The sequence below is a fragment of the Lepidochelys olivacea genome (assembly GCF_965140295.1).
Source record: "Lepidochelys olivacea isolate rLepOli2 genome assembly, chromosome: 6".
Taxonomy (NCBI): domain Eukaryota; kingdom Metazoa; phylum Chordata; order Testudines; family Cheloniidae; genus Lepidochelys; species Lepidochelys olivacea.
This window is the reverse complement of record NC_140416.1, coordinates 73,599,275-73,619,350: the sequence shown is the minus strand read 5'-3', so window position 1 is coordinate 73,619,350 and position 20,076 is coordinate 73,599,275. Positions and strand designations below refer to the sequence as shown.

Here is a 20,076-nt window from a genome sequence, read left to right as displayed (position 1 = left end):
AAAAATATTTTTCCTTAAAAAGAGTCAGCATTTATCTTGTGTGTGTGTATATATATATATATATATTTGGGAAAATGTGTGGTGCATACTAATGTGTACCTTAAAAAGTATTAAAAATAATTGGTAAAGCACATTGACCTCTTTCAGCATTTTTGGCATATCCTAGAAATCTCTACTGATGGATCTTTTCCTTGGTTGATTTTAAGCAAATAATTTGAGTAGATCTGCGTAGGCCTCATGATGTGCAGTTTTCTGGCACGTGAAATCCAAGAAGACCGTGTATAAAACTTTGTACCTGGTTGATGTATTCTGAGAGTATCAGCCTGGTGTGCAAGGAGAGAACCAAAAGGTAAACACTGCTTCCTACTGGATTTGTTGGATGGAGAATTCATCTAAATAAGCACACCATCTCCTGAGTGCTATTGTTTCCTATTCTCTTCTTCCTGATGGAACTGCCAAGGCTGGAAGTGTCTAGAGATGGCGGTGGGCTTCCACCATTATAGAAATTGTGAGGGCTCCTTTCTCGTCGTCTTTTTACACTCATCACCACAGAAAAGAGGGGTCGTGTTCAGCCTAACTTCTGCTCTCACAGCTAAGAGATGGTCAGACAAGACATCTCTTTGGGCTGGTAGCCTTTTTAAGACCCTTTCCTTCCTAACAGTCAGCCAGGGAAAAAATTAATTTTTGAGGAAGCTGATAGAAACACCACAAATGCTGAACATCTCTTCTCTAACCAATCACAAGAGCCAAACAAAGCTATAGACTCCATTTTGGGAAGGGGATTTGATAAGAAGTCTCATAAAACTACCACTCCCAAAGGGAAATTCCTCTCAGAATAGGAAGTTGAGTTGCATACTCAGCTTCTCTTGAGTAACAGAAGCTCTCAGAATCTCAACAGAGAAGCTGTTTGGGGTCTGTAATATTTTGAAATTGTGCACAAATTTTCAATCCAAAGTAAGAGATGCAAAGAAAGTGTATGAAACCACTTTTTTAACTTTAAAACAACTACACAGCTTATTTTAAAACAAACTTTCAAATCTCACTTTTATACTGAACTTTGTGCCAAGTTTTAGCATGAATTTTGTTTATACGGCCAATTTAGAAATCCCTTCTTTTTTTTTTTTTCCTCTAGGAAAAAATAGCTTTAATAGTATTGATACATCCTTTGCTGTACAGGCAAGAGTACACTAGCGTTGCCACAATACCATGAGTTACCTACATGGCAAAGATTATCTTACTGTTTCTGAATGTTACTTTAGAAATACCAATTTTCAATGAATCCTTTTTTTTTTCCAAACACTTGTAACTCATTTATGTTTCAACTATTACACTTACTTTATTTTTACCTGATAGGCTTTATGAGTCTGCACATAAAGATAGGCAGAAGCAATCTGCAGAGTGTACCTCCTAAGGCTACACAGAAGCAACATTTAGGGTGCAACTGCCCCTGGGACATACAACTCTGGTTTAGGTTAGTAGCATGTGTAAAATCAAGAATAGAAAAAAAGAAAGTAATAATCAACCATTGTTCCATTAGAAACTCAAAGCAATAACTGCCTACATGAAGCAGGTTTTAAGGACAAAACTGAATCTATTTTAGCTAATGTCTGTGCATTGTGTTGTATGAAATCATTTCAAACAATCTTTACAAGATGCCCTGTACTACTTTTTCTTTTTGAATAAATTACATTTATCTACACAGATGTTGAAAATTCTGTTCAGCCCTCATTGAATCTTTAATTTGTTTAATATAAAAACAAATATAACAATGTTGAGGGTGCACAAATAAAAATAAGGTTATGCTTGTACAGTATTTGTTTGTTTTTCCCCTACCTGATGCTGCAGTGTAACAGCTTGAAAGGCAATAGTGGAGTCCTTAATCAGAGCTTGGACCATTCCTTTATATATTGACCCTCTTAAAATCTGTGTATTCAAATGCTGATGAAATAAGCCATAAAAACGTATGTGCTCTGCTAATTCCAATTGCATGTGCTGTCCTAGCAAGCCTTGCTATCACAAACCTTATTATACTGTGTGCCACCATTTTAAATGGTAAGTACAAAACATTAAAAAAATAAAACCGCATTGTTATTCCTACTTGTATGTTGTAAATGTTCTCTGTGTATTTTCTCAGTTTATCAGATGTAAATATCAATTCTAAGAATAAAAAGGAGAAACTACTGCTTTTTTTACAATGCTATCGTCATTAGAACCTTAGCACTGCAGCCAAATCCAATTCTATGGAGTATGCTGCAGTGGTGCTAATGAATTATGCCAAGCCAGAAAACAGAAGTGTGCATAAAACTGAATGATGGTCTCACTGGCATATATAGACTTATCAAGCATCTGCTCTTACAAACGCTGTAATACTGCCTGCTCCAAGCCTTAGAAATTGATACGATTGTGTGCAATGAGTTCAATATGGAAGTAAAACTTCCTGGTCCAGCAGGAATGGCACACAGGCATACAGGTCACGCTGAAAATGACAGAGTCTGGGTTAAACAGAACAAACTAATTATCTTTCCTGCATTCTCGGGATAAATAATAGTTCCTCTAAAGCCAGCTCAAAACCAAAAAGCTTGGTGTAAATAGTAAAAATCTGGGCTACATGGAAAGGTGAACCGCCAGGTGCATATATTTTAAACCTGTTGATACCTTGTCACTATTTCACTTCAAGTATGTGCACAGTAAATTAATACTTTGTTTCTTGTTTTATTGTATTTACTTACTCTTGCTACTTCTTAATTCCCTTACCTTGCCCTCTCTGTACACCTCTTCGTGTAATTGATTTGCCATCTCTTCTTATTTAACAAGGCACTTCATAGTTCTTTCCATATCCTTTTTCATCCTTCCTTCTTTGTTTTCCATATTGTATAGCCAGTTCTTATTTGTGGTCCAAAAGCCTCTCATTAGTCCTTTTCCCATTTGAATACCCCTTTCTCTACTCATTACTTTTGTCTCTACAGATGGCTTCTGATGAAAGTTCTGTGGCTGAAAAACGCTATCTTTATTTCATATCCTGTGTGCATTCAGGCCAAACTACCATATAATGCAGAATGTTTCATAATTATAATTTAATTTTGGTGGAAATGACCCAGATCTCCATGTACAGCATTCCCCAGCTAGTTGAGTGCAGCGGGTGAGGTTTTACCTCCCTCTGAAGTGTCACATATAGGTCACTTCCAGGTGCTGATGATGGAGTCGATGGAACAATGGCATGATCCAATATGGTAAATCCTATACTTATCTAATGGGTCTTAGCTATATGGAAGAAAGTTTCTGTTGAAAACTATCTTGGCTGTGAGAAAATATGTATGGTCAAAATTAAGATTTCAGTTATTAAAAATGAAAAGATATGATTCTGCAGTCCTTACTCAGCTTGAGGATGCTTTGCTCAGCACAGAACCAAGGACCATCCAAGGGTCAGTTACAGCGACCTGATTCTCAAGCTGCAGCTGCTTTGGCAGCCTAGAGACTGCTCTAAATAAGCAGTGTTAGCTATGGTTCCTAGAAAACCATATGCCTGCTGAGAATTGACGGAATTGAGCCCAACTCCTCTCTGCCCCTCTAACTGCCCTTTCCTCCTTTAATAAATGGTTGGCATAGGAGCTGGTTCTGCAAACTTTGTGCCAGCTGAAATAACAACCGTGTTGGAGTAATTCTCAATAGGTCATCTGCAATTAGACCCTGGTCCCTTTATAAAAGGGGACAGTACTGGAGGAGAGACTCTGGCCCAGCAATGTCAGTAGCTAGTAAGTGTTACTCAAGGTAGGTGTTGAAGAATTGCACCATTGTTGTTTCGGAGAATAGATAACAAACATGTTTGTTACTATGAATGCTGATCAAATGTTGTGAATTACAATAGCAAGTTGCCTACAAGAATTTAAAAAAGCACTATTCCTAGTTTGTTTATCTAAACTGCAGAGTGCCACTTCCAGTGGGTTTTGCAGTCTGCTAAGAGAAACCCCTGTTACGTGAAGTTGACGAGAAGAAAACTAAAGAAGGCTCCTTACAGCTGGGTGATAGGAATTAAAAGTATGCCTTGCTGAAAAATGAAGTAAATGGCTAACAATGGGAGCTTGGCGGCAACTTTACCATTTACAGAGGAACTGTCTATCTAGTACAATCTGTATAAAATAGACCTTGCTTAGGTTAGGGAAAGGTCACAAGTTACACAAAGTTTGGATAGTCTAAATGTGTTACTCAAAACTAACCCTCTTGTGTGTAGTAAATATTATTTGAACCTGTATTATTAAGAACATGCCAGGATTCAAAAGATTAAATAAGGAAGATGTAATTATGAGCTAAATAATAAACAGAGCAACTTTAGTTCCCCTTGTGTTTTTCACTTTCCTGCTATTGTTTCATGTATGGCTGTTATACAAAGAGCAGCTTAGGTCAGCTACTATAAATTATCATTTTAGTACAATAGTAATCCACTAAAATTATTTTAGAGCTTGATCAAAGCACTTCAAAAGGCCTCTCTAAACTTTTCCACATTATAGGAAAAACCTCACGTTGCTGGCTTAACTATTTCAGTTTATACAAAGAATTTTATCTTGATTTGGAATTGCATCGTACAGTACTCAGTTAATTGTTTTGATACTAATTATTGGGAATGCCTGAGATATACATAATTTATTTGCAGCCTATAATAAACATGAAATGTAATATCAATTTTCTTTTCTTTAATAAATTAACTGGTATAGTTCTCAGGCCACTAACCTCTTAACCGTGTCTCAATAGTTGCAGTTGATCTAAGTGAAGAGACAGGTTTAGGAAAGTGACGTGGGTTTTTTTTAATTTTTTGAGATAGTTTAGTTATGATTTTTTGTTTAAAGTACACTGAAATGCTGTTCAAATTGACTATATTAATCAGTCTAGTTTTTAATAGCCTTTAAGTGAGCTCATGTGCTGCAGTTTGTTTGCATTCTATAAAATACTAGTTTCCCACTCTCTTGGACTGGCTTTACCCTAATCTGAACAATCTCATGTCATCTGCACAGATCCATGGATGTGGCATTGTGATGTCAAAACAAAATGAAATGTCAATGCAAGTGTATGGAGACAATATAACAATATTGAAACCATGTCAGTGCACATCTACAGAGACCATGTTACTCTGTCAGTGTGATTCTAGGGAGATCACTTTGAAATGTTAAAATGAAATGAAACTAAGTCAATTAAGTAGTAACAGTTGAGGTTCAAGGATTAATTGAGGGCCTAAGGTGAAGCCAATGACCATTAACCCCAGTTGGTTATTAATTCTCAGAGAAATATCCTTGGCTAAGATTATTCCCATTATAACCAGGTTTTGGGGAGGTGTGTTTATTCTTTTCTTATTGAAAAAATATTTTTGCTGTTTACCCTTAAAGATGTTCCCGTACGTTTCTGTAAAGAAAGTCATTGTGGGTTGTATCTGTGCAATGCCAAATTTTCCTAGAGAATGAATTGATCCAATACATAAGCTGATTACATCTTATTTTCAGTTCATACATTCAATAGTGGTAAAAGGTTCATCTCTGTGTTCAGTCAAATGTCTGTAAACCCATCCATTTATTATTATCCCTTAATATGTAGTCTTAAATGATTTCTACCTCTGAAAACTTTTCCAATGAAACTAAGGTACATTAAGATAAGTATCTAGTGTAAGATAAACTCTGATAGCATTCATGATTTGCATGACACAATTCTCCACCGAAACGCAAATCAACTAAACTCCAATAACAGTGGACTATTGAGCGAACAGTTTGGCTGGGGGGGGGGGGAACCCCACACCACCTTACTTGTATTTAAGGACTAATGAACCCAACACCAAGTCAAGGTTACAAACATTATGCAAATGTAGACATCCAATAGATTGCTCAAATAGATTCAACAGCATGAGTTGCACTTTGCAGGCAGCTACTGCTGTGTGACATCTCATTCATGGACACAGGGACAGACTTACAGTGTACTTTATTATTATTATTTAACATGTATTTCACATTCGTGGCCAGAGTCCCCAGTCTGGATCAAAGTTGCAGATACTGTACAAAAACATGAAATTCTGGTCCCTACCCACAATGACAGGAGACATGTGAAAGGTGAGACAAGAGGGATATGATCAAATACATACAACTGAATGTTTCTGTTAGTTGGCACATACTTTATTTATAATTATCTCTGTCTGCCCCAAAGCCACTCTTAATTGCTGTGCAGTAGAGGTGGGTCTTGAGAGGAGTGCAATAGTTTGATAGGTTCGTTCAGAGAAGGTGTTTGATGCATAAGGCGCTGTATTGAAGAGGGCATAGAGATGCTTGTGTGAGATGCTATCAAATCACCAGATGAGGGTGACATTGGCAGAGGGTAACACGATAAGAGGAAAGAGTGGATGAGTAGGGCCTTGAATATACTAGAGAAATTTACTATGCTATGTGATATTTTCTTCCACCTAATTGTATATAAAACATTTTTCATCCACACACAAAAGTGCTCCAAGCAGTTTTATGGGTAGCTAAATACCATTTGGAGTGGACAGTGCTTCAGCAGGGCTGAATACCATTTGTGCCTCAGCTGGTCAGCCACAGTTATTTTAGTGCAAGTTCCTCATGCTATTGTACCACAGTGCAACAGTGGTCTTGTGAATTCTCCTACAATGCACTACTGGAACCGGTGCTGGGAACTATGGAATAGATACCTAAAGGACACTGCAGTTATAGGATAGGGTGAAATGGGGAGAACCAGTTGAGTGATTCAGCGCAGAAGGGGAAAGTCAAGTCAGGGACTGCCTTAATTTTTGTGTACCATACAGGGCTGAACAGAGTATCAGTACTAAACTAACTAAAAAAGTGCAGTGAAGTAAACTGCACTGGTGTAAATCCTGTTTTACACTGGTGTAGTGCATCTTCATTAGGGTGTTGCACCAGTAATGTAATTTTCCTCGTGTAAATGTTTCTAATGTAGGCAGGGCCCAACTTAAAGCCAACATGTTCAAAGGTTGGTACCTATACTTGCTTTTACTGCAGTTTCCCCTTCTGTAAAAATGGATATAAGAATTCTTACCTATTTACTGAATGTTTGTAAATGCACTTTGAAATCTCCAGATAAACAACACTGTGGAAATGCAAAGTATTATTACCAGGAAACAAGAGTGATACAGAAATAGTCCATAACAAATGGAGATATTGGATTAACTCAGCTCTTACTTTTCTGTAATCCTCAGTCAGGTCCATTTCACGTTCTGTCCCAGCATAACTCCTTAATGAATGAGAAAATAAAAATGGGTATAATTAGTCACTTTATTTCCATATGCACTTAACACCGTTACATTGTTAATGTTTGGCATAGTGTTGCGTACAAATGATTAAATATGTTGGCAGGAAGGAACTGGCATATACACACACATATACTGCTTCTCCATATGGGCAAACTCTGTTACTGTCAGCCTTCTTTATCAGTGACATATAACTGACAACTTGGTTTGTATAACAAATATTGAGTTGAGGAAGCTACTAGAGAACTCGTTCATCCTTCTAGCTGGAACAGTAGACAAGTTTTCTTCCTTAGGTGGACCTTTGCCCACAGGTTATAATATCGCTACTCCCTCATAGAGCAGAGTTAGGATTGATGACCCCGAAGACTTCTGTTATCAAATGAGAGATCTTGGCCCAGCCACATTGCACTGATCTGCTGGCACAACATTGGAGGATCTAGCCAATAGGGAATTTCTCTTACTTCAATATTACTTCTTTACCCAAATGTAAAGTGTAGGCAGGGGAAGAGGGCAAGGTCTGGGCATCCTTGTGCCCCTGAAATTTCCAGTCATTGAAACTGGTTGCCAGCCCCTACACCCACAGCTAGTAGCCGCTAGCCCCAGGAGTGGTGGAGAGAGGGAAGTAAAGAGGTCTTAAATCCACCTTTGTCTCCCACCCATCCAGTTTGCTCTGAGCTCAGTTCCATTAAGTTCTGGAACAGCCTACCAATAGGAAAAGTGGGGGCAGGAAATCTAACTGGTTTTAAGACTGAACTTCATACACTTATTAAAAGGATTACAAAACATAGTAGCCTGCGATAGCAGGAGACTAGGCTTGATGACCTAGAAGGTCCCTTCCAGTCCTATGTTCAATGCAGCTTAGAATCTGGCCCATTAATTTTAGTTGGAACTTCATTTTAAACTCCCCAAATGTAAGCAGATAAGGTACCCAAATAGTATTTGACTTAGATTAATCTAAATCCAAAAGGTGAAAATATTGACCTTATGGTTAAAGAAATATTTGTTATAATCTGAAGCCCCAGATAAGATACTTTTTACACTTCAGCAATGATGTAGAAGAGTGCATCTCTTTTGTTTCAGAAGAATCAAGTTATCACAGTAAAACAATTTATTACACACAGTCCTCGTTATATTAGTAATTTGCTGTCATCACATCCCATTTGATCCGTTGCACATTGCCACTTGCTCATTCTCAGATTTCTCATACACTGGGACAGCTTCACCTTTTGGAGACTCCAGCTCTACACACGCCCTCCAATTCTTTGCCACAGACTGATGATGATGATGATGACATGAAACCACACAAAGCACATTGTGAGTAGGTTTTTCTCCCTCCCACTCCCCTCTGCCCCAGATGAAGAGTTATGCTTCACTATTCTATCATTCCTGTTTTTTTCTTTATCTGGTCTAAACCCTTGTGAGGCTAGAATCTCAGCTGGTATAAATTGGCATAGCTCCACTGACTTCAGTGATTCTGGCTTCTTCTATGGTGTTATGCTGATCTATACTCGCTGAGATTTTGGCCTGTGATTTTTATGTAGATTTACCCTAGTATTAGTTTTCACTTTATATTATTTGCTCGTATCCTAACCCTACATGCTCTTCATCAAGGATTTGTCAGGTTGGTGAACTGTCAGTTTCAAGGTAGGTAAATTGATTAGGTCTGATCCTATAGCCCTGCATTCTGGGACATTCTCTATAGACCCAGAAATGGCTTTTACTGCTAGCAATGTGCATAGTGCATCCCTTGTGGCAATACCTTCTCTGGGAGTAGAGCTATGCTGTCATAACCCACAGCTGGCCTGTGTCAGCTGACTCAGGCTCACAGGGCTCAGGCTGCGGGGCTATAAAATTGCAGTGTAGACATTTGGGCTTCACTGGAGCCCAGGTTCTGGGACACCACAAAGAGGAAGGGTCTCAGAGCCCAGTCTCCAGCCCAAGCCCAAATGTCTACACTACAATTGTATAGCCCTGCAGCCAAAGCCCTACAATCCCAAGTCAGCTGACCTGGGCAAGCCACAGGTACTGTATTGAAGTGTAGACATGCCCTAGGGTAATGCAAATATTGCCACTGACATACGTAATTACTTTGAGTGGCTAGAATCAGAAGCTAGCACTGGAAAGCTTCTTCACAAGGATTTCATTGCCAGCTGCTGTCCTTGTTGAGCATAGGTGCACTGCTACAATGTGTAGAAAATAAGCTCCCCTATATATAAAGTCAGAATTGTTTCACATTTTGCTTTCTCACTGAAAAGCATTGCACTAACTCCTGTTCTTCCCTATAACTATATGAGTTCTATTTGTTTTTCTAAACATTATCAATATTCCCTTTTGCTTTTATTACTTTCTTCCACATTCTTTCCTAAAACTGTTTATATTCTTTTCTGCCTTCAGGATCTAGTACCTTGTGTCAAGCTCTGTACACATCATTGGGAGGAGCAAAACAGTCCCCATTTCTGTTACACTTCAGTGGCTGCTTTTGAAGAGAAGCAGCTTAGCAACCAAGAGCTTGATATCTTGAGACAACCTGCAGCATCCCAAAGGATGGTGGATGGAAGGCCCCACTGTCACCAGAGACTTAAGTGGCAGCTGCCCTTTTGCCCAATCATGGCATGGAGCAGCAAGGGCAAGGCTTTTTCAGGAACCCGTGTAAAGCAGGCTAAGACTTGGATGGGTCATTACAAAGGTGTCTTATTCCCAGTAGAGAGGAACAGGGTTTCTTCTGTTCTGAGACATTCTGTAAAGGTGTCATATTCTAAAGTGAAAGTAACTTATCAGTCCCCACCCCCATCATGTTCTGCTTGTTGATTTCGGAAATTCTTACATATACATTTTTGGCTGTGGACTTTCTCTGCCAAAATTCTCCATTATTTTTCCTTTATGGAGCTTTCCTGCATTTTGCTGTTTTTGTTCCTTTCTCTTCTGTCTGATCCAATTTATTTTTCAATCTCCTTTCTGGGTTTCTTTAGCGTGAGATAAAAAGTGTGTTCAAGTCATATGAACGACCATGTTTTCAGGGGCGGCGAGTTGTATGGGCCTGTGGTGCCCGTGCTCCAGCAAATTCAGGCCCCTGGGGGCCCGGCCCCAACAATGTTCATGGCTGGGTCTCTCCCCCGGCCCCACCTGCCACCCCACACACCTCCTCCGAGTGTCCCTGCCTCACTTGCGCCCTGGGCACCGGGCGGCTGCCCCCTGCAGCTCCACGCTGCACTCCCTCGCCGGCCACTGCCAGCTAAGGGAGCGGCGCTGGCAGCAGGCTGGCTGCTGCACCTGTGCAGGGAGGAGGTCAGGATCCTCAGCAGCATAGCAAACCTCCCCCCCCGCCCCAGCAGACACCTCTGAGGGGGTTTATCCTGTCTGGACCTCCTGAGCAGCAGCCTGGGGCTTGGGTGAGTATTGTGCTGGGGGGAGGGGGAACAAAGCGGGGTCCCTCCACCGGAGCTCGCTGCTGCAGGCAGAGAGAGGGCTGGGGGGAGTTCTCACTGGCCTCAGCCCTGGGGCAGCCTCCCTGCTGCACCCCAAAGTTTGAACTCCTCATCCCCCACTCAGCCCCACCCCAGAGCCTGCACCCCCACCAGAGCCCTCACCCCCCTGACCCTAGCCATCAGCCCCCTCCTGCACTGTGAACCCCTCATCCCCAGCCCCACCCCGCAGCCCTCATGTCCACACTCCAACCCTCTGCCCTAGCCCTGAGCCCCCACCACACCCCAAACCCCTTGGCCCCACCCATTAATTTTGTTTAATAATAATCAATGATGGATAAATAATAACTTAATAAAGTTACCCAGAGAAAAAGAACAAAAGGGTAATTCATCAAGTGATGGCCTGAGTTCGACACCCAGCTTGCAAACTGAAGTTATACAAAACAAACATGTGGCAAATCAAAAAGATAAGCAAAGGAGCTTTCCTCAGTCTTGTCTATCAAGATTTACGTGGTTGGAGTACAATAGTGAATTAGACAGAGCTTTTTGCTTTTGAGGGTTCTTGATCCCAGAGTGCTTGGTTGTTTCCATATTCAAAAGAGTATGAATAAAGTTGATATTCTTAGTTAAATAAATTGTCCTTACGATAGTGATATTGTGCAATATAGGGAAACTGTTAAATGCTTACTGTTTTCAGTCCATTTTTACATTATTTTAGAAAATATACATCAGCTTACAAGGCAGATGTGTCGGGGGTGGGACGGGACTTGAACTCGTTCTAGGCACCACCAAAAATTACACAAACCTGCCGCCACTGCATGTTTTAGCTAACACTGATCAATGTGAACCCTAGGGGGAACCTAGTGTTCCCCATGACCAGCTAACATATTAAAACACAACTTGCCCTGTCCACACAAGGGTTTTAAAATGTCTAATCTTAGTCTAGTCAGACCTTCAGCGATTTCTTCCCTGTTACCATTAATATTGACAGAAGAACAGCAAAGCTTTTGGACAAATATTGAGTTTTTGGCTCTGCCTTTCTACAGTAGCACTCAAAGATAGCAAAATAATCTTTTTAAAAGCATGCTCCTGAATTCCTTATGATGGTGTTTTGGGGGTCATGAACTGACACAAGGAGGAAAGCCAGAATCTTAAGCTTCATCAGGTGACAAAAGAATCTAATTTCAAACATGTTGTTTCGAAGGCTATGTCTGCACTACAAAGTTAAGTCAACTTAAGTTACAGCCACCACTGCATTTAAACCATTGTTGCATGTCCACACTACACTCCTTGTGTCGGTGAGCACATCCACAGTAGCAGCTCTTGCATCGACACAGAGAGCAGCGCATCATGGGTAGCTATCCCACTGTGCAACTGGCCGCAGGGTGTTTTGGGAAGGGTTTGCAATGCCTCATGGGGGCAAGTTCAGCGTTTTTCAATTCCATCGTTCCATGAGCATTCTATTAGGTTTCCAGACACTTTTCTTGCCTTGGTAAGTTGTGAGCCTGCCATCTCTGTCAGAAAGCATGTATTGTGCTGTGCGTTATGAACACAAGGCTATAAGAGGACTTCAGTGGGGGATGGGCTGCCTATTTGGCTGAGAGAGGCCTTTAAGGAGCATTTTAACAACGAGCCACAGTAATGTGTGTTGCTGTAGTGTGCTGAGCCTGGCATTGCTTGTTTGCACCGTGTTATGACCCTTGTAATGATTGGTGCATGTGCCCAACTGTAACAATGCACATGCACCTATTACTATTGTCTTGACTGTTAGCAGCAGTCACCATGTGATAGCAAATAACAAAGATAAATTCAGTTTCCATACGTAGATTTTTATTCCACACCCAAGTAAACATAGCTATGTAATGCTGAGGTAAACTTCATGCATGCAGGGGAGAGTATCTTTAAAGAGGAAGGGACAGGGAATTCACAAGCACGTACACCAACAAGGCCCTCACAGCTGAGTGTATGTGTGGCTCCTGTGGGGTGGAGTGCCTTGGGTACTGCTGTGGACCTGGAAGATACATGGAATGGGGGGTCAAATGTAGGGAGGTCCTTGTGATTCTCTCCCCCTCTCTCCCTACTGTAATTTCTACCCACAGACTCCTCTCCCCACAGACCCAGGAGATCCAACACCTCCCACATACTCCAGGTAGGAGTGCATTTGCTGCGTGGAGCCGGCATGCTCTGCTGGGCAGTGAGCTCTCCATACCGAGCAAACAGGAAAAACAATTTCAAAACTTCCTGTGGCTTTAAAAGGGGAGAGGCGCATGCCTGTGTACCTGGCTGCAGGGCAGTGGAGTTCAAAATGGTGACCAGAGCAGTCATGGTAGGCATTGTGGCATACCTCCAGGAAGCCACTTAGGGTGACATAAGCAACTTTGTGTCTACATTGACACTGCGTCGCTCTAACTGCATTGGCCTAACCTCTATGCTGCTTATCGAGATAGTTTTATTATGTCGTCATAACAAGAAAGTTAAACCAGCAGGAGGAGCATTGCAGTGTGTACACCGCCAATGTTTTGTCGACAAATGTTGCCTTATGTTGACAAAACTGTATAAATCTGAATACATGTAATTGGTCTTAAGTGTCTGATTCTGCACACTGAATTCAATAGGAGACTTGGCATTGACTTCATTGGGAGAAAGATCAAACCCATAAGGGTGTGGGCTCCAGAAGCACGTTTGCAAAGTTTTCTCATTGTCTTCATCTTTGCCCTGATTTTTCATTGTCTCTCTTTGCTTCATTGTTCTGCTTTCTCCCTCTCTCTCACCTCCACAGGTCCAGATTGAGGGGCAGCTTGTGAAGCCTGCACACTAGTTATCTCCATTGCACTTGGCAGAGGACTAAAAAGAAAGTTCTTTTTAAATGAACTTTTTAAATGATTCTTTTTAAAGAAAGTTCTTTTTAAATGATTGTTTCATTGTCTGGCTTCTTTCATCTTTTTCATTGTTCTCCTGTTAGAAAGCTTCGCTCATACCAAATGGTTAGAATACTGCAAACAATACTTTCTTCAGTAGTGTCCTAGGTTCAGTATGGCCACTTCCATACAGAGATCTGGAGCCAAATTCTTTCCACTGGTGTAAATCAACACTGCCCCATTGTCTTCAGTGAATCTATGCTGATTTGTAATCACTGAGGATCTGTCCAGCCTGTGCTGTTTAATTTCCCAGGTTTGGAGAAAGAGCACAGAATCTCGTTTGTTTCTCTTGATTGTACTTAGCTTTTATCATAAATACCATGCTATAGACACCACAAAAATACTGGCAAGTTTTCACACATCTGACTGACATATAAAATGTGCTCTTTGGCAGATGAGCACCCTGGAGGTGCACAGGTTTGTCATAATATAAAAGGTATCTTTGAGCTGATTAAATTACCTCTCTGTGCCATTGTTAATTTAGTGAAAAGGGAGCACAAAATACTGTTTGAATTCAGTCTTTTAAAAAACAGCATTCAGAAATGTACCAGATTTGTTCCCGGATTGTTCAGTGGGATGAGATAGAGCAAATGTGACATTATTTTGTTCATGTTTTAAAAGATATGTCTTGAGTCACTGAACCAACCCAAAACATAAATCTCATCAGATCATACAAGTGCTGAACAATTTTCAAATAACTGAGAGTGTAATAATGTTAGCCTGCCTGGGAGAAAGAGACCAGCCTCTCTTCCAGCTTTCTCAACATTTGAAAGACAAGATGCCACCTTCTCTTTGGGGGGCTGAAATATGTCCTACTGACCTGAAGGAAGAACTGAATAATGAGGAACAAGGTTGTCTTGTAATCCACCTCATTCTCTGTTTATGTGCTTTGATGTTAGAGCAAAACAAATTGTGCATTCCTACATAAGAAATGAACTAACTACTTATTTGTGTTGATAAGGGAGGGATAAGGGAAATATTTGAAACTAGCAATGGATGCATCAGTGGAGAAAGTGTAAGACTCTCATCCATCTTCCTCCCTTGGTCTCAACCTTCACACATCTCCATAATGGAACTCAAGCTAAAACCTTCTTTCTTTTTAATTTCCTGTCTCTACCTACGGCAAGAACAAAAAGTGCTAAAAGCCTTCACAAAGAGCTGTTCTCATGCTATTCCTGGCCACAGATAGACGTTGAAGTGGTGAAAATTTCACAAAACATCCTTTTATCATGAGATTTCCACATAGTTTTACAGACTCAGGGTTTTGAATATTGCATAGGTGGCACTGAGAGCATAATCTGAGTACAATGGGTTGTGCAGGTGTAGCTATTGACCCAATTTGGCATGCACAACCCCCCTTGTTTCTGGTGATGATCCATGAGATGGAAAGAATGCAGCTTGACTTGTTGACCCAGACCTGTTGTTCCAAGGCTCAGCACTGCAATGCCTAATTTTTAGGCACCTAGAAAAATCACAGGAACAACACTGGGATCCAAAAAGGCTGAGTTAAGTGTGACACACTATACCTCAGCGGAGCTCCCTGTAACCCCCATGTTTCTCATCTATATATAATTGTGACATTGCATAAAAAAGCATGCCATGTGAGGTATCAGGGGAAAGGTTATCATCTGCTGAAAGTCATTGTTCTATCTAACTACGTATATCATTAGTGCATATGAAGTTATGAGATTGTGTTGTATGGTTGTCACTAAAAACATGCTGTAAGTTGCGGAATTCACCAGATATTAGCTTCCCAGAGACAACAGCAAGTAAAAGTAACCAACGCCCAGGTGAGTGTCAAACAACCATCAACAGCTATTGTCTAGCAAGGGAGTTACAATTAAATGACTCACTTGCACAAGACCACACCCAGGGAATTGCTCAACCTTGCCTGGGGACTCAGCAATGCTTAGTAGATATGCCTGGACATATGTTCTCCAAGCACATGGAATCCGAGTATAAAACAGAACACAGAAGCCCCATGCTTGGCCTTTTCCCCTGCCTCCACCTATTCTGCAAGCAACAAGGACACTCAGAAGACTGAAGACTACAACAGAGGAGACTGGCCCAGGTTTCAAGGATGAAACCTGTGTACTATGAATTGCAGTATCCAGTGGTGTGAGAAAAATTGCTTAATCTAGATGTTGCTCAGTCTAATAGGGTTGAGAGTTTAGACTGCGTGCTTATATTTTATTTTATTTTGGTAACCACTGTAACTTTTTGTTTATCACTTATAATCACTTAAAATCTATCTTTTGTAGTCAGTAAACTTGTTTTACTGTTTATCTTTGCCAGTGAGTTTGCCTGAAGTGCTTGGTAAATCTGCTCAGCTTTACAAAGGCTGGTGTATATCCACTTTCGATTGATGAAGTGGTGACCCAATTAATAAACTTGCATTGCTCAAGAAAGGGTCTTGAGCATGCAAGTTGGTATATTCCTGAGGTGCAAGGCTATGAGCTGGGGGGAATTTGGCTGGTGTCTTCTCTGTGTGATGCATGAGTGGCTCTGGGAGCATTCATGCAATCTAGCTGAGTGTGGGGCTCCACATGCAGTTATGGTGAGTGATAACACCTGGACGGGTTTGTTGCTTGTCACTAGCAAAGCATTGTGAGAGACAGCCAAGCATGGAGAGTTAAGGGGGCACAGCGGTCCCACAGTCCCAGGCTGCACCCTGGGGATCTCATCACATTAAGCACCTAGGCTCCCACACAATGAATGGAGAGAGATAGACGTAGAGAATGCAAGCCACAAGCACACTAGGTAGGAAGCCACCTAAACTAGCCAATGGGAGATGCTGACAAGCAGTGTGTGTCCTAAACCCTTCCCCTCTTCTGGACAAAGGCACCTAAGTCCAGGGAAGCACTTATCTCTGCTTAGCTATCTTGAACAGGAGCCATCTCCTGCAGTCAGGCACCTTAGCCATCCAAGTAATTTCTTGTGAGCATGTATCTTGTGCCTCACTCCACAAAAAAAAGGGGTGGGAGTGATGGTGACCTTATAATGTTTAACCCAGTGATTAGAGCACTTACCTGAGATGTGTGAGACCCAGATTCAATTTCCTTCCTATGCCTCAGGAGAAGAAAAAATCCATACAGGGGTCTCCAATCTCTCAAAAAAGTTCTCTGAGCTCTAGGATATACGGATGCAGGGCACCCTCAATCTCTCATGCTGAAGCTGTTCTACTGTGGAAAAAGTGATTGGAGCAGGGGGACTGGACTTTGAGTCTCCCACCTCCTAGGTGGGTGCCCTAACCAACAGGCTACAGAGTCATTCCCTCTCTCCTTCTGGCCCAATGACAGTTCCGCTGTGGATAAATACCTACTAAATGTATGTGCCAGGGAACAGGGTCTAGAGAAATCATACTTGCATCATAGAAACATATGTACAGAGCCAAAGCTATGTGCTCCAGAGATCCCAGGCTCATACAAATAAAAATGGCTGCCAGCACCGTCATAAAAATGTCTACCTCTTGCAGCCAATGTGTGAAACTTACATGAGGTCAAAGGGCAGAATTAAGGTTGTTTGGGTTTCCTGAACTGTGCATTTTACCACTTTCTACTATTTGGAAGATGGAACTTTAACTTCGGATTTCCAGCAACGAGGAGATTATGGCAATTAGGGGTCAGAGCAAAAACAAAGCAGCTGAGAGAGAGCACCCAAAGTTTGAGTTATGGATTGTATGCTGTAAAGGCCTTCTTGGCACAGCTCCTCCTGCCTGTGTCTCTGCCACTCCTTTCTCACTGTTACTTTGGGGTCACCAAATGATCACAGGAAATGGCTTTTGTTAAAGCAGAGAGATTAATTCAGTTACACATTCCCTTAACATCCTGCTCCAAAACCTGGCCAGTTACATAAATGGCTAAAAATACAGGGCAAATTCCTGCCCCTATTGACGTCAATAGGAGTTTTGCCATTGACTGCACTAGGGTCAGGATTTCACCCACAGAGTATGAACACCTCCTGAAAAGCATTACTTGCTTTCAGCTTCTGTTTTACTAGTGGTTTTCCGCAGTTGTTTCTTAAGTACTTGGTGATTCATTTTCCCCTGCCCCCCTTCCATCCCCCATCTGAGGAACTCTTAGCACTTAATAAACATTTGTTAATCCTCCAGCAGCACTCCCATTTGACAGATGGGCAAACTGAGGCACAGAAGTGTTAAGTGAAGTGCCCAACAGCACATAGTAATGGGCAAACTATGAACACAAGCCAATAGCCCTAGGGCTTGTCTATACAGTACAGTCAAACACATTAATGTGATTTTTAGAGCACTCTAAAATCTGCACTCCAACTGCACTCTATAGTCCTTCTTGATGTAAACTAAAATGTACCTAAGTTCACATTAACTTACTATGAAGAGCTGTTCTCATGGTGTTTGTAGCCATAGACAGACGTTGAAGTGGTGAAAACTAGTTTAAGGCAGTACATTTCAGTTCATGCCAGCAGGGTCTACGTGGGGCAGTTAAGAGAGCAGCACATTCACACATTCTACAACTCATACCCTTCTAATGCACTTTAATGCACCATGTAGACAAGACCCTGCAGTTCCACACTTCTTCATTCTGCCTTCTTTTGCTGGTGTGGGGGAGCATAATATTGCCACTCATTTCCTATTTTCCTGCAGGAGCCAAGAAGAAAAACTCAGCTTAACAGATCAAGCCAATCTTTGTAATGTATGAACCAAATTAACTGCAATTGATTTTTGTTTTTTGTAAGAAGAACTTTCTGCAGGGGGAAGCTAGGAGGGATGTTTGCAAAATGTTTAATTTTACAAGGATTTGGTAACTGTAAGCAAGCAAACCTACACCTGTGCATATTTGTATCCTAGAGAGCCATCACTTTTCTGAAATTCCCTGGTCATTAACAATAAAATTAGCTGTTTCCATGTTTTAGGCTTTTCTGTGCATTATAGGCCTGATCCAAAGCCCTTTGAAGTCAGTTGGGGTCTTTCCATTGATGTTTTAACTGAGGACATAATTTCCTTCAGTAGTTTATAAAGATGGGGCTAAATTTTCAAAGCATTGTATGGAAGACACGTGCTATGCTATACAACCAACAAATGGGTATTTTATGCTCACATCTTCCAAGAAACACGTTGAAAACCAAGGGTGGGATTTTCAAGAGTGCTCAGCATTGGCCTAACTCTTGCCAGTGAAGCCAGTGAGAATTTTACCAATGACTTAAGGGGAGCCCATTTAGGCCAATGCTGAGTGCTTCTGAGAATCCCAAAGTCTCTAATATATTTCAGTTCTAGAAGAAATGCAGGTGCATTTTATATTCACAACACATGCATAACAAACAGCTATAAAATGCTATAAATCTAACAAAGGGAGGTTACCACATGTGTAGATGTTCAACTGATTTGTTTAAGTATGAATATGACTCATTTAACAGGCTATTCTTTTAGGTTGCTGGACTTTAAGTAGGTGGCAGGGTGGAGTCCTGCCTGAATGGTTTTTTGTTGGTGCAGTGTTTGAAGCACTAAGTAGTACCTTAGTCACTGAGGAAACTGGAAAATAAAGACCACTTTATTTGCCTCAGACAGGAAAAAAGGCAATCCCTAGACTTTTCATTTGGGATCAAATACTGTTGAGGCCATTCAGTACTTCAACACCTGGCCCTCAGTTAGATAGGAAGTCTTAGAGTAGAACAGACTTGAGGTAATGGTTAAGTTAATAGATGAGAAGACAGAGAGAGAGAGAGAGACCTCTCCCATTACCTTGGGCATAAAGGGAGGCTTCTCTTTATGTGTTTGATTGTTTATTGCTTTGGGGGTGGAGTTATTTCTGTACCCAGGATATATATAAATATAGGTAATAAAGCTGGGCGTTTCAAGGGAATTAGGCACTAAACTGCCATTTACTTTCAAGTGGGCATCTAATTCCCTTAGGCCTCTGAAAATCCCAGCCTAAATGGTTTTGCTTATAAACCTTTACCTCGGAGCAGAACAGTTCTGTGCCTCAAAACCCAGGCAGGTTGAAGTGGTACCACACAAAGAGAGAGGTACTCTGGAAGGTCATAGATACTGGATACCAAAGTTCCATCCAAAGATCATGGAGGACTTGGACTTTTTCTATGTTCAAAAAATCACTTTATTTGAATCTTTTGAATACCCATTTGAAATTTAATGTATTTAGCTATGTAGCTTTTTATCCCTTTGTTTTCTGTGTATGGAACCTTTAATTCTAAGCATTTTCCTGTCTTCAGAGACTGATGGCCATTTTTGTTCAGTTCAGTGTGGTCTATTAAAGAAGATACACCCGCTATAGGCTGCTTTCTGGCAAAAAAAATTCAGAAGTGACTTGTGATTTTGGGGGCCCCCAATTTTTTGGGTGTCCCAACTGAGATGTCGTAAAAGGACCAGATTTTCAGAAAATGCTGGGAAGCTGGCTTCTGAAAATCAGGTCCATTTGAGATACCTAGAAATGGAGGAACCCAACATCTGGACCTCTTAATCCAACATTAAAGTAATTTGGACTGTAGT

The 20,076-nt window shown here is 41.1% G+C and overlaps 1 protein-coding gene and 1 long non-coding RNA gene across 2 annotated transcripts in view; one reads left to right on the top strand and one right to left on the bottom strand.

Annotated features, from left to right (window-relative positions):
- Window positions 1–20,076, top strand: part of CDIN1 (CDAN1 interacting nuclease 1) — a 255,758-nt gene that overhangs the window by 187,193 nt on the left and 48,489 nt on the right. The window lies entirely within an intron of this gene.
- The window catches only part of LOC311522540, an 81,921-nt gene that overhangs the window by 26,461 nt on the left and 35,384 nt on the right, over window positions 1–20,076 (bottom strand). The window contains exon 4 of the long non-coding RNA XR_014712159.1: window positions 7,188–7,239. This is a non-coding gene — a long non-coding RNA (uncharacterized lncRNA). The remainder of the gene's footprint in view (window positions 1–7,187; window positions 7,240–20,076) is intronic.